The sequence below is a fragment of the Halichoerus grypus genome, chromosome 5 (genome assembly GCF_964656455.1).
Source record: "Halichoerus grypus chromosome 5, mHalGry1.hap1.1, whole genome shotgun sequence".
Classification (NCBI taxonomy): domain Eukaryota; kingdom Metazoa; phylum Chordata; class Mammalia; order Carnivora; family Phocidae; genus Halichoerus; species Halichoerus grypus.
Window position 1 is genome coordinate 49,265,386 of NC_135716.1, and position 13,823 is coordinate 49,279,208.

General features: G+C 37.5%; 1 protein-coding gene across 13 annotated transcripts in view; it reads right to left on the reverse strand.

Annotated features, from left to right (window-relative positions):
• Positions 1 to 13,823, reverse strand: part of RALYL (RALY RNA binding protein like) — a 677,252-nt gene that overhangs the window by 279,102 nt on the left and 384,327 nt on the right. The gene's annotated exons all lie outside the window — the stretch shown is intronic.

Sequence of the window (13,823 nt, forward strand, 5' to 3'; positions counted from 1 at the left end):
CATTATCTTTCTTACTTAACAATAAATGCGGAGCAGGACAGCTCCTAGTGATGGTCATCAACTTGTGAGCTGAAGTCTATGGAATTCTCTTGTTTTTTTGTTTGTTTTTTCTCATGTTGCAAGGTGGCAGCAGCAGCTTTGCTCTCTGCATCTGTGTTAAAGGCAGGGACAGAGCACAGTCAGCCTCATCTGACTCAAAAGCCTATTGGTAAAGATACAAATGTAGGGACCTGAAGGGGTACGTGCACCCCGATGTTTATAGCAGCAATGTTCACAATAGCCAAACTGTGAAAAGAGCCAAGATGTCCATCGACAGATGAATGGATAAAGAAGATGTGGTATATATATACAATGGAATATTATGCAGCCATCAAAAGGAATGAAATCTTGCCATTTGCAACAACGTGGATGGAACTGGAGGGTATTATGCTGAGCAAAATAAGTCAATCAGAGAAAGACATGTATCATATGACCTCACTGATATGAAGAATTCTTAATCTCAGGAAACAAACTGAGGGTTGCTGGAGTGGTGGGGGGTGGGAGGGATGGGGTGGCTGGGTGATAGACACTGGGGAGGGTATGTGCTATGGTGAGCGCTGTGAATTGTGTAAGACTGTTGAATCACAGACCTGTACCTCTGAAACAAATAATATATGTTAAAAAAAAAAAAAGACAGTAGGAAGGGAAAAATGAAGGGGGGGAAATCGGAGCGGGAGACGAACCATGAGAGACTATGGACTCTGAGAAACAAACTGAGGGTTCTAGAGGGAAGGGGGTGGGGGGATGGGTTAGCCTGGTGATGGGTATTAAAGAGGGCACGTACTGAATGGAGCACTGGGTGTTATATGCAAACAATGAATCATGGAACACTATATCAAAAACTAATGATGTAGGGCGCCTGGGTGGCTCAGTTGGTTAAGCGACTGCCTTCGGCTCAGGTCATGATCCTGGAGTCCCTGGATCGAGTCCCGCATCGGGCTCCCTGCTCGGCAGGGAGTCCGCTTCTCCCTCTGACCCTCCCCCCTCTCATGTGCTTGCTCTCTCTCATTCTCTCTCTCTCTCAAATAAATAAATAAAAAATCTTTAAAAAAAAAAATTAAAAAAAAACTAATGATGTAATGTATGGTGATTAACATAACATAATAAAATTTAAAAAAAAGAAGTAAATGAGATTTAAAAAAAAGCCTATTGGTAGACTAGCTGCTGTGCAGAAACTGTCTGAAAATCACGGTTTCAGGAAGGCTGAGAAAGTGGGTGTTTAGCTTTTACATCATCTCTAATGGAAGTATTCATCTGCCACAGCATCAAACACATTTTTGGTTTTCCTCTTCTCGGTCTTTCCTTTCTCTATGCAATATAGTTTATCTGTAAATATCATAAGTATGGGAATAAGATAGACAGGCCCCACTCCTAACTACCTATCAGACCATCTATGCATCTCCAATTTCCTTCCCTGTAAAAAGGGGATATAACTTGTTATAAGGTTAAACTTAGAAAATATATAATGTACTTCAGTGAAGTAATATTAGTACAAGATGTAAGTGGTATCAATATTAAAAGTATCAAATATATGAAATGCATTTATCTTATTCTCCGAATATATCTTAGCTCTGCCATGCTTAGTACGGAAACTTCTCGAGGGAAGGAACCACATCACAGTCATCTTTGCATATTTAAGATTTTCTATAACCTTGCTGTATACATTATCAGACCTCACTAAATGTTTCCTGAACCTGTTGCTGAGTTTAAGTCCTTGACCATAACCAAGAACACCAGGATGCAAACTGTTGAACAGAAACATACAACGTTAAATATAACACCTTTCCCAATATAAATGGCCATTTCACTAAGCTCTGCTTGATGTTTATTTCTAATATCAAGTTGTCAGTTTGTTCAGGATGGCAGAATCATGTCCATTCCAACAATGAGGTTTTGCACTAGAAAAACAGATTATGAGAGTAATTTTTTTCAAATGCCCCCTTCATTCCTCTCAGACATATCCAAATCGACTTGGCATAGGTCTGCTCCAACAGATGGGCTGTGCATGGGGCCCCAAAGGCCTGCAAATTCAGACTGTGAGATTGGAAAGGAAAGCAAATGTCAGCGATGAGGATCCTCCTAGGAAAACATTTTGCCTCAAATACCAACCTCCCTTTACCTATTAACTTCTTAAAGAGCAGACCTTTCTATACAGTGTGTAAAAGCAGGAGTGTGTGCTCAGCAGGCAAATAACAGAAAGTGGATGGTTATAAGATAAACTAAGTAAGTCAAGCCAAGAGAAAAAGTCTAGCAGAAACCAAAAATGTGCAAATATAGCTCACAATCAGTCTATGATTTGTTTCTATAAAAAAAGTACCAAATGCCTCAGCTCAGTCCCTGGAGAGGTAACTGTTTCACATGGATTAAAAAAAAAGTATTACATTTGATGAATTAAGGATGAGCCCTACTTAATGGACAGAGTGTAATTAAAGATTGCACTAGCTGTTTTGTTTTTAGAGAAAAAAAGCAAAATGATAAAACCAATATTAAAGCAAACAAGTAACAGCAAGTTTTAAAATTAGAAGTTTCAGGAATAAATAAATCAAATAGTGATAGAAAACTCTGTGAAAACCCACAAGGATATGTGCTTAGGATATTGCCCATCAATTTGGCAAAGATTGACAACATAAAAATTAGATTCAAACCTGAAAGTGACCCCATCATCAAATTAAATCAGGCCAAGAGAATTAATGGGGTGGTCTGGGTGTGACAGAAGCAATAATACATGTGTGTCCTGCTACACCCTAACCCAATTTCTCACATTACTCTGCAATAATGAAAGCAGAGTGTTCTTGGAATGATTAGTTTGAAAATAGAGCATTTTTAAAATATATCTGAAGCAAAGCTATTTTTAAGAGATGCATACACATATATTTACATGTAATTGAATCAGTCCAAATGCTTATTTGAGGGGAGGGAGGCAGATAAAAGGAATGAATGATAAAATATTAAAAACATTAGATTTTTTTCTAGTTAGAGATGTCAAAGGAAGTAATTATTTTTTGTATTTCAATAATTAAGAGATAATTTTAATCACAGTATTAGGTTCAATATACATATATCAGCTTAGATTTTTTAAAATAACATTTCACCAATATTTAAATAGTGATATATTTACTATTGCTAACTTCCATGGGAGGGAAGCAGCTTATTTTGCAATATAGTTTCTTGACTTACAAAATAAATACAAAGTATCCTCTAGAAATTTAATGCCATCATACTAAATCTTTTCTTCTAGCTAAGATTATGCATATAAAATATTTCAGCTACATGAGGTTTTAATATTCTCTATTTATAATCATAGTGCATTTATGAAATTTTTAATGGTCAGTGATATATGATAATAAGGGATAATGGCAAGCTGGGTTGTTTAAATATTTATTAAATGTGTTATCCGGCCCTGTGATAGAAATTTATTTTTGCATATAAAGAAATTAGCTTAAGTTTATATTTTTCTTGCTGCAATACTCCCAAAACAAAAATTAGATATTTTTGTCATAAATCAAAGTTAAATGTTCTAAAATAATTTTAATGCTACATTTTGTTACAGAATGATATTTTTTATAATTACATATAAAGTCTTCTGTTAAACCTAACAATTGTTAATTATATGTCAGGTATTTTAATTCATTCGACAAACACTGATTGAGTCAATATTAAGTGTGACATATATTCATGGGGGACAGAAAAATAAACAAGACCCTTTTCCAGCCAATGGTCTTGTAATCCAGAGCTTGCTATTTATTTATTTTTATTTTTTAAAAATATATATTTATTTATTTTAGGGAGAGAGAGAGAGAGCATGCACGAGAGGGAAGGGCAGAGGGAGAGGGAGAATCTCAAGCCGACTCCGCACTGAGCACAGAGCCCCACGTGGGGCTTGATCTCACAACCCTGAGATCACAACCCTGAGATCTTGACCTGAGCTGAAACCAATGTTTCATGGAATGATGTTTAATCGATTGCACCACCTAGGTGCCCCCAGAGCCTGCTATTTAGGCACACGCAGAAATCAGTATTCATAAAATAATTTGGTACTTAGAACAGAAGTCAGGGAGGACACATCATTCCAGGGGGGAGTCTAGGGAGACTCCCTGGAGGAGATGACCTCAGCATTCTTTCTAGAAGGATGAGAAACATTTAACTCAACAAAATGAAAAAGTATGGCATTCCAGGGAGACAAGCACAGGAACCTAGGCAGGGCATTACCATATAGCAGCAGGTAACGCTACGAAGGAGGCTGAGGCTGGAGAGACATAAGGCGCAGGTAACAGAGGTCTATATGTCACATTCAGGAGCCTGGTCTTATCTTGCAGGTAATGGAGTATCACTAAAAGATTTTGAGCAGAGGAATGATGGGGTCCTCTTTTTGCTTTAGAGCATGGGTAGGCAACCTTTTTCTGCAAAGCACCTGACAGCAAATATTTTAGACTTCGTGGACCCTCTGGTCCCCATTACAAATACTCAACTCTGCTGTTAAAGCACAAAAACATCCACAGACAGTAAGGAAACAAAGAAGTGTGGATGTGGGCCAATAATTTATTTATGGACATTGAACCTCATATAATTTTCATGTGTCACAAAATAGTATTCTCCTTTGATTTTTCAAAAAAAATTTAAAAATGTAAAAACCATTTTTGTTTGTGGGTCATACACAAGTAGACAGCAGGTCAGACTTGGCTCACAAGCTGTCGTTTGCTCACCTTTGCTTTTACATCTATCACTCCGGCCAGATCTATGGAGCATGGATTTCAATGAGACGAGGCTGGAGTCACAGAGACCCAGGAAGAGCCTATTTCAAGTCACTCAGTACAAGAAATAGGCGAGTCTGAAAAAAGATACTGGTAGTAGAGATTGAAAAGAAAGGGGAAAATCAAGAATATTTGGGCACTGAATCAGCAGAATTTGGTAACTTAGAGATGAGCATAAGGGAAGTATCACAAAAAAATATCCAGGTTTCTGAAATGAATGACCGGGTAGATGGACTATTACCAAATGAATTAGGGGAAGAGGGTACAGTTTAGTGCACGCAATGATAGATCCAGCGAAGTCTGAGAAGCTTAAGAGCCGTGGACATCTGGCCTCATGCCACTGGATTACCTAACGCCATGTTCCATTCCTTTGCAAACCTTGGCCTGTTCTCCGGTTTTATACTTATGAATATACTTCATCGTCCTGGGCAACTTGCATTCTTTCAAATTTTCTTATTTCAGAGAAGCTAGTCTTTCCAGTGATTCATTTTCCTACTGAAGTTTATACTGAGTTTATTAAATCTGTAGCCTCTTGTTTTCTATCCTACGGTCATTTATATTACCTTCAGTCTCATTCTGCTTCTTTAAGTAACTCTACCAATCTCTTCCATTCCACTCCATTGATACCAGTAAGTTCCTCTAGTTGCTATATACAAATCAAGTCCCAGGGGAGAAGCTAGGGCAAGAGCAAACCAAAGAAAAATCAATGAAATAAAAAATGTTTGTAAACTCGGGGATTCCTTCCCTCTCTATTTCCCCAACTGGGTGATTCAGAAGTATCTGGGGGAGTTGGGACTAGTAAAAATGTGTCCGTCGGTTTCAAAGAACAGGCTGGAGAGAAACTAGAGATATTGGGGAAAATAACCCACTTCTGCTTCTTTAATGTGGGTTAGGTTGGCTTCACCGTAACCCTTGATCCCACCAGACTATCTGGTCACAGGGGCATCAGAAACAATAAAGCAATTAAGGCTAATGAATTTAGGGTTACTTAAATTGGCAAGAGGCATGAATTAACAAAAATGTAAGTGGGAAGAAGGTGTTTTTTTGCTGTGCAAGATTGTTTCTCCTAATGCTGGAAAACTAATGGCCCCGGCCCACACTCTCCTGAGAATTTAGAATGAGGTGTCAGAGAGGCACATATAATGAGACTTTGCCAGAGAAGAGGCACACGATTTTCAAATAATAGTGTCTCTGAGAATAACAACACAATTGAAAAAGCAAAAATATGGATCAATTGAAAAATAGTAAGTGATGTGAATACAAAGAACACAAAACTGCCAACGGCAATAATGAGGACAAATGGACAATGAAACACAATAGTAATTGCATAGACCTGTTTGAAAGTGTCGGTATATTTGAGCTGCACCAAAATACCCAGAGTTTTCCTCAGTTTTTGCACGGAGCCCAAGCAGATAGAATTGAGACTTAGGTGTCACAATTTGCATAGCTGATTTTTTTTTTTTTGTCCATTTGATAGTAAATTAAGAGGATGTCTAAGAAATTCTTAGCTGAGCAACTTCTCATGTCATGTGTAAGAAACACGTGTACCATTTGAACTTTGGTGACCAGAAGGAAAGAATGGGTGGTTTGAGAAGAAGTTTGTCTGAGTTTCTCCAACCCCGTAGGGTGACCCTGAAGATTCCATCTGCTTAGTTTACATGAAAATTTTTCTATTTTGAAGATGGCTGCCTTAAACATTAGGCTTATACTACACATCTCTCTTGCTCTGATTTCTTGGACAAAAACCAAAAAGCCCCCCCAAAACCCCAAACCTTCTGATTTAAATTTCATTCCCTGTGATTTTCTAGTGGGGAGGGGGGAATACTGTTGCTAGAAGATGGGATTTTTGATGGCATACTAGCTGCAGTTATGTTTCCTATTTTATTGTCACCATTTACACAGTGGTTCCTTTTTTTTTTTTTTTAAAGATTTTATTTATTTATTTGAGGTAGCGAGAGAGAGCACAAGCTCGGGGGACAGGGAGAAGCAGGCTCCCCGCTGAGCAAGGAGCCCCATGCAGGGCTCGATCCCAGGACCCTGGGATCATGACCTGAGCCAAAGGCAGACGCGTAACTGACTGAGCCACCCAGGCGCCCCACGGTGGCTCCTTTTTAGAGAGCACAGTTACAAACATTGTGTCTCACATTCATATCCATGAAAGCACGTGTTATCCACATTTTAAAGGACTAATGGAGGTTAGGAAACTTACCCAAAGACTCATACCTTTAAACGCTGCTGCCAGGATTCAAACCCCCTACTGAGCTCCAAAGCTGCATTCTAATTACTCCACCATGTAGCCCCACTATGAATCAGTCACTTAGCTTTCTGGTAGGTACTTCAGTCCTTTGTGAGCTGCTCAGATTAATGTAGTTATCCTGTGTCCAGTTAATTCTGAGCACCAAACTCTGTAAATCAAATCCCAATAATGCCCTTCTTTTAATGAGTCAAGAGGCAAGACATATAACTGCTTGCTCAAGGACCTTTTCAACTCTTCATAAACATGGTTCCGTAATTTATTAACTTGGAGATACAAAATTTGGTGAATAAAAGTAATCACTGGGGAATGGCCATTTTTGTTGGAGTGTTTTTATTAGAGTTGCCAGTATGCACTGGGTCCCAGCACCCATTCAGTAGTGCTTACTTTTACTCATTGCTCTCCTTGTTATCTAGCTTGCATATTTAAATACGCACATTGTTCGTTTTGATGGTGTGTGGAAAGGTTATGTATCACAGAGTTAGTTAGCTCTAATGTCCATACTCTAACTTGTCAATGCTATAAAATGTTACTGGAGATAATTTCTCTTTCTCTCTCTCTCTGTAAAAGCAACCATGCTCTAAAAATTCAAGGTTAATAAAAGTGTGACTGGAAGATCAATTCTCTAAAAGGAGGTGGTTCATTCAGGCTGAGACCCCAAGTTGATAGACTTCTCTAGTTTAAATATTCCATTAAAGAAATAAATCAGTTTTATTTGAAGATTTCAATCTAGGATCAATAATTGGAATCATTTAGGTTAAAAAAAATCTCACAACCGTTAACATGAAAACGTCTCCTTTTTTTGTTAGTCAAAAGCACTCTTGGTTTTACCTGAAGTAATGATTATGGCAGACAGAAGGAATGATGATTTGTGCTATTATAATAAAGTTTACTCTAAGTTTTCAGGTTGATTGTTGTCAGTCTGGAGACAAAAAAATAAATAAAATCTATGAAATTATAAATGGTCTGTGTATAGATGTTACATTGGATAGATAAAAACCACAAATGGTTGACCTAGCTACTGTTTACCTTCTAACAGGTCCATGATTTTTGCTCTGTGAGAAGGCGCATGGCTACACAGTACTTAATATATTAAGTGTCCGTATTCTGTTTCATCTGATCCCCGATTGGAGGGTAAATGCAAAAAGTGTGTGCTTTTACTGAAGAAAAGCCAACTGATAATCTACCACAGATCTTTCCAAAAGCTCTGCCCAAATAGAGAGCATGGTGTTTAGTGGCAGCCACATTTTCTTTTGCAGGACTCTGATTTGGAGATTGGAGATGTGTGGTGAAAGCTTATCGGTTGATAGACCAGAAGTCAAGGTCTTTAAGACAGAACACATATAATATTAAACAGCTGAAAGCTTGTGTTGCGGAAGCTATTATCAATCAGAAGTTATGAAGGAGCTGAATTCGTGGGGTAGAGAAGATTAGATATACAGGTGAGAGTCTGAATTAAGTTGTTGATAAAGTAAGACTTATAGAAGCAGAAAGAATGAATCTGGACCCCTGCCTCATACCATATACAAAAATTAACTCAAAATGGAGCAGAGACCTAAACGTAAGAGCGAAAAATTTAAAACTCTTAGAAGAAAACACAGATGTAAATCTTCATGATACTGGATTAGACAGTTTTCTTAGATATGACACCTAAAGTACAAGCAACCCCCCAAAGTAGATAAACTGGAGTTCATCAAAATTTAAAAATTTTGTGCTTTGAAGGACATCAACAAGAAGATGAAAAGCCAACCCACAGAACAGGGAAAATCTTTATAAATCACATATCTGATTAAAGTAGGCATTTCTCCAAAGAAGATATGCAAAGAGTCAACAAGTGCATTAAAAATTGCTCAATATCATCAGCTAGACTTCAGAGAAATGCAAATTGAAATAATAATGAGACAGTGTTTCACATCTACTAGGTTGGCTACAGTCACAGGCAGATAATAATAAGTGTTGACAAGGATGTGAAGAAATTGGAACACTTATACATTGCTGGTGAAAATGTAAAATGGTGGTACTTTGGAAAACAGTCTTGTCATTCTTCCAAAAGTTAAACATAAAGTTACCATATGATTCAGCAATTCCATTTCTAAGTGTATGCCCAAGAGAAATGAAAACCAATGTGCACACAAAAACTTGTACATAAGTGTTCATAGCAACATTATTCATAATAGCCAAATAGTAGAAAAACCAAAACATACACCAGTTGTTGAATGGATAAATAAAATATTGTATATCTACATGCTATATCTTGTATGAAACTAAAATATTGTGCTAAGGGAAAGAAGCCCGTCACAAAAGACCACATGTTGTATGATTTCATTTATATGGAATGTCCACAATGGACAAATATATGCAGACAGAAAGTAGATTAGCTATTGCGTAGGACAGGAGATGGAGGGCAGTCACTGCTAAAGGGTATGGGGTCTCTTTATTTGGGTGATGAAAATATTTTAAAATTGACAATGGTGATAGTTTCACAACTCTGTCAATATTCAAAAAATCATTGAACTGTAGACTTTAAATAGATGAACAGTTTGGTACGTGAATTATATCTCAAAAAGCTATTACAAAAAAAAAAAAAAAGCTGGATCCCATCAGTTTCTTAATGACATTTTAGTTTCCATAAATTACATCAGTGTCTTTTCCTGTTCCCTTGAATTCTGGCTGTGTAACACAGATACCTATCTCCCTCATTTCCACATTCTCCATTTCAAGAAATCATCCTTGTTACCATATAACATGTTTGCCTCTATTATATGATTCCATAACATATTAATAGAAGGTCTTACATGAAGATGCCTGCAATTTCACAGTCTACATTGCCTCAGTGTGTGTTATGAAACTATGCCATCATACAGAAAAATCTTCATAAAAATTAAAGGGAAGATCCTGAAGTCAAAGGAGCAGAAACCATTCCTGTCTTGGGTGTAATTAGCAGTGGATGTTTAGCAAAAAACTCCTGTAAGCTTATCTGGGGGACAACTTGGTTCAAGTGAAGATTTTCATATTTTTACATAATTTACAAATTTTACTTCAAAAAGAATCAATGTGTTCAACATATACTACAGGCATCTTCTTGCCCTTATTTTTTAACAAATTAAATTTTGAAAATCTATAAAAAGAAGGGTTAAGAGACTAGTCTAGGTTTCAATATTCATGCTGTCAATGGCATCTTCTACTGTAAAATCAAATGTCTAGACTACAAGCTTAATGATCTTTCTATAAAACCTGTTAACTCATCTAAAACAGTTTTTGTGTGATTCTGATGTGTGCCATGCCCAATTGTTCTTCTAATATAAAACTGATATACCAATGCACATAGACAAAAGACCTTGAAACACCCAGCAGTGCTTGTTAGTACAGTTAAAGCTATGAATTTCAAACACCGTCTGTCTTTTTTTTTTTTTCTGGTCCTGGAATTACAAACCCTGACTCAACCTTCAAATGGTGCCTGTTAAGGGTGGAACTGTCTGCTGAACACATATGTTCTGAACACACTGCGTTTGATATGAATAAATTAGTTCAAGTCCTGATCCCTAGGATTGAATGTATGTGCCTATATTTGGAAACTCTATCTTTACTGTAATCAGGTTAAAATAAAATCATTAGGGTGAGCCCTAATCCAACATCACTGGTTACCTTAAAAGAAGAGACACAGGGGCGCCTGGGTGGCTCAGATGGTTAAGCGTCTGCCTTCGGCTCAGGTCATGATCCCAGGGTCCTGGGATCGAGTCCCACATCGGGCTCCCTGCTTGGCCGGGAACCTGCTTCTCCCTCTCCCTCTACTGTTCCCCCTGCTTGTGCTCTCTCACTCTATCAAATAAATAAATAAAATCTTTAAAAAAAAAAAAAGAAGAGACACAGATGCACAGGAAAAATGCCATGTGACAACAAGGCTGAGGTTGTGGTGATTCAGCTACAAGCCAAGGGACACCAAAGATTGCTGGCTGTCACCAGAGGCTCAGAAGGAACCAATACTGCTGACACCTTCATCTCAGACTGTTAACTGTTTCTATTGTTTTAGCCACGCAGTTTGTGGTACTTCGTTACAGCAGCCCTGGGACACTAATACAGTGTCCAAAGGTGACACATCTTACATATAAAATACATCTACTGTGGCCTCTACTTTCTTTTAAGGGAATCAATTTCACCTTGGGAACCCTAAGGTTTACAGAAACACAATTTTTAAAAGTATGGTATTAAAGATATCACAGGAAAAGGCTTTTTATTGTATAATTGTAAATTAATGTGAACATTTGAAAGTAACAAAATTATAACATTTGTTCAGTGTATGGTCTCTCTATCCTCAGCATACAGATCACTTAAGATGCAGAGACAAATTTTTATTTATGTGGTATGGTAAAGAAATAAGTATTTTTAGAAGCAGATATATTCTACAACCTTGTTTTGGTAACAATCAGCCAATTCTGAGAAGAGCAAAAATATTTCTTTCCTTTGGGAATAATATAGGGTAGTGTTAACACAGGAGCTGGCTCTTTGGAAATAATATTTTGTAGGTCAGAATTTTTAAAGTACGCCATACTGTTCATTATCATATGGGCTGGGTGCAAGTGAGCATGAGAGAGCTTGTGGTTTGTTCGTCCCTTCTACTCCAAGTAATCTGCTCAATGTGCAGGACTCAAAGAGGTGTGTGACATTACCAAGAGATGTTGGCTGTTGGTTGAATGAGGTAATCCACAGTTTAAACAAAGGAGACAAAGATAACAGGCTATAACACAAATTGAGGACTACCATAGCAAAAGTGTTTACAAAATGCTGTTAGCTGAGATGACATTTAAACCAGTTGTGTTGGGGATTTCAAGAAAGCCTGATAGAGAAAGGGACATTTTATAAGGTTCTATAAGGAAGAAGAAAGGTGCATTTCCCATGTCATGGAATGAGAGAGGCAGACCAACTTACTTTTCATATAACACTGAGCTGCTGAGATAGAAGATGCACAGAGTATTTTCATTGAAACCAAGGAAAAAACCCCAGTGCTATTCAAATGAACCCCATAGGTCCCAATTTAGGAAACCACTAAAGATCTTTCAGAGAAAGAACCAGTTTTTTTTTTTTTTTTATGAATGAAAGTATAATGAAATTTACAGAAATATTTCAAGACACTAAAGTATTCATTTAAGAGATATGAATATGACGCTTGAGATTTTTAGATAATAGAGAAAATCAAGTGACCAACTTCATCTTCTTTCAGCGCATATATCACTCAGTGGCACAGATAATGGGGTTTTATGTGTTCCAGTGTTATATCCAAGACTAAGATATAGTCCTCTAGCTACTTATAATCTAGGGAAACAAGTGGGATATATCAGACATATCAACAATCACCTAATACGAGTCCCACATTTGTAACTACATTGGCATGACAGAGAAGAAGCCATCTGAGCTTCCGCACAGCACATTGCCATGAGGTCATTAGTTATCTATATGTATGTGTATTATTCTTCCCACCTAAAATTAAAACCTCTACAGTTACGACCTCAAAAGATGGATATACTTTTTATTAAAATAGGTAATTATTGAATAATATGCCTCCCATATAAATCCTAAATTACCTCTCTGGTAATTTTCTGATTAAAGATATTAGAGACACCACTTATTGCTAACGTTCATGCTGAAAAAGAGTTCCTAACCTACTTTCGCTGTCTAACATAGTATCAGATATGTCTAGACTTTAGGAGGACAATTGAGTTTACTGCCTAATAACGTTTGGTCAATTGGCCTTTACAAATGTGAGGCTCATTTCTGCATGTCAAGAGCTGTTCTCAGTGAAAGCAGAATCTGCATCCCAGAACTCTAATTCCATTAGATGCCTATAGTATCAGTCATACCCTATCTCTGTTCTTCACAATGATAATGTCAGAGTATCTGGGCTGCAGAATCCTTGACATGTTCAATCCCAACCACCCCCCCCCCGCACCCTCCCCCCGCCACCTTCGCCACCTCTCTCTTTCTCTATCTCTCTCTCCTTCTGGTCCTCATCAGTGATTTAGTTATCAAAGGTGAATTAGAGTCAGGCAAGCGGCCAGATTATGCATGAAAAATGCTGACATGCCATGTCTGAATATTAGACATCTGTCATGATAGTATAGAATACATTTATAATCATATATTTATGTTCTAGTCCCTAGATCCTACATAGTCAAAGGATTAAAAAACTGCATTAGAAAGAAGTTAGAAAGATAGCAAAACTGAGCAGAACCACAGGCAATAGCAAATGAGGAACCCCAAGTAAAAATACAAGAGGATGCACAATTTGCCTATGAAGTTAGAGCTAGAAAATCCTTAGATATCATATAGTCCAATCCTATTTTTAGAGTTGAGGAAATTGAGACCCAGAAAAGCTGAAATCATGTGGTTTAATATGTGCCAGAAGCTGCACTGTCCTTTGTATATATTGTATCATTTGATGTGCATGACCCTAATCTGGTAGGCTTTGTCCCCATTAAAGAGGAGGAAACTGAGGACCAAATTGGTACAATTAAGTAACCTCCTGTAATCAGCACAAAGCGTTAGGGGTAGACTCAGAATTCCACTCACTTCTCTTTTCACCAATGCCTGTGCTCAGAACCACTTCATTACACTGAAGGAACAAGGGCCAGTCTGTAGGTTTCTGGAACCTCAGTCTAATCTTTAAATATACCCTTTTTTCCCCCTGAAATGAACGAAATAGTCATTTCATTATTCTTATTTGAAAGTGAAAGGATAAGATCCAAGCAAATATATTTAAAAATGTATCATAAGTAGATGAAGTG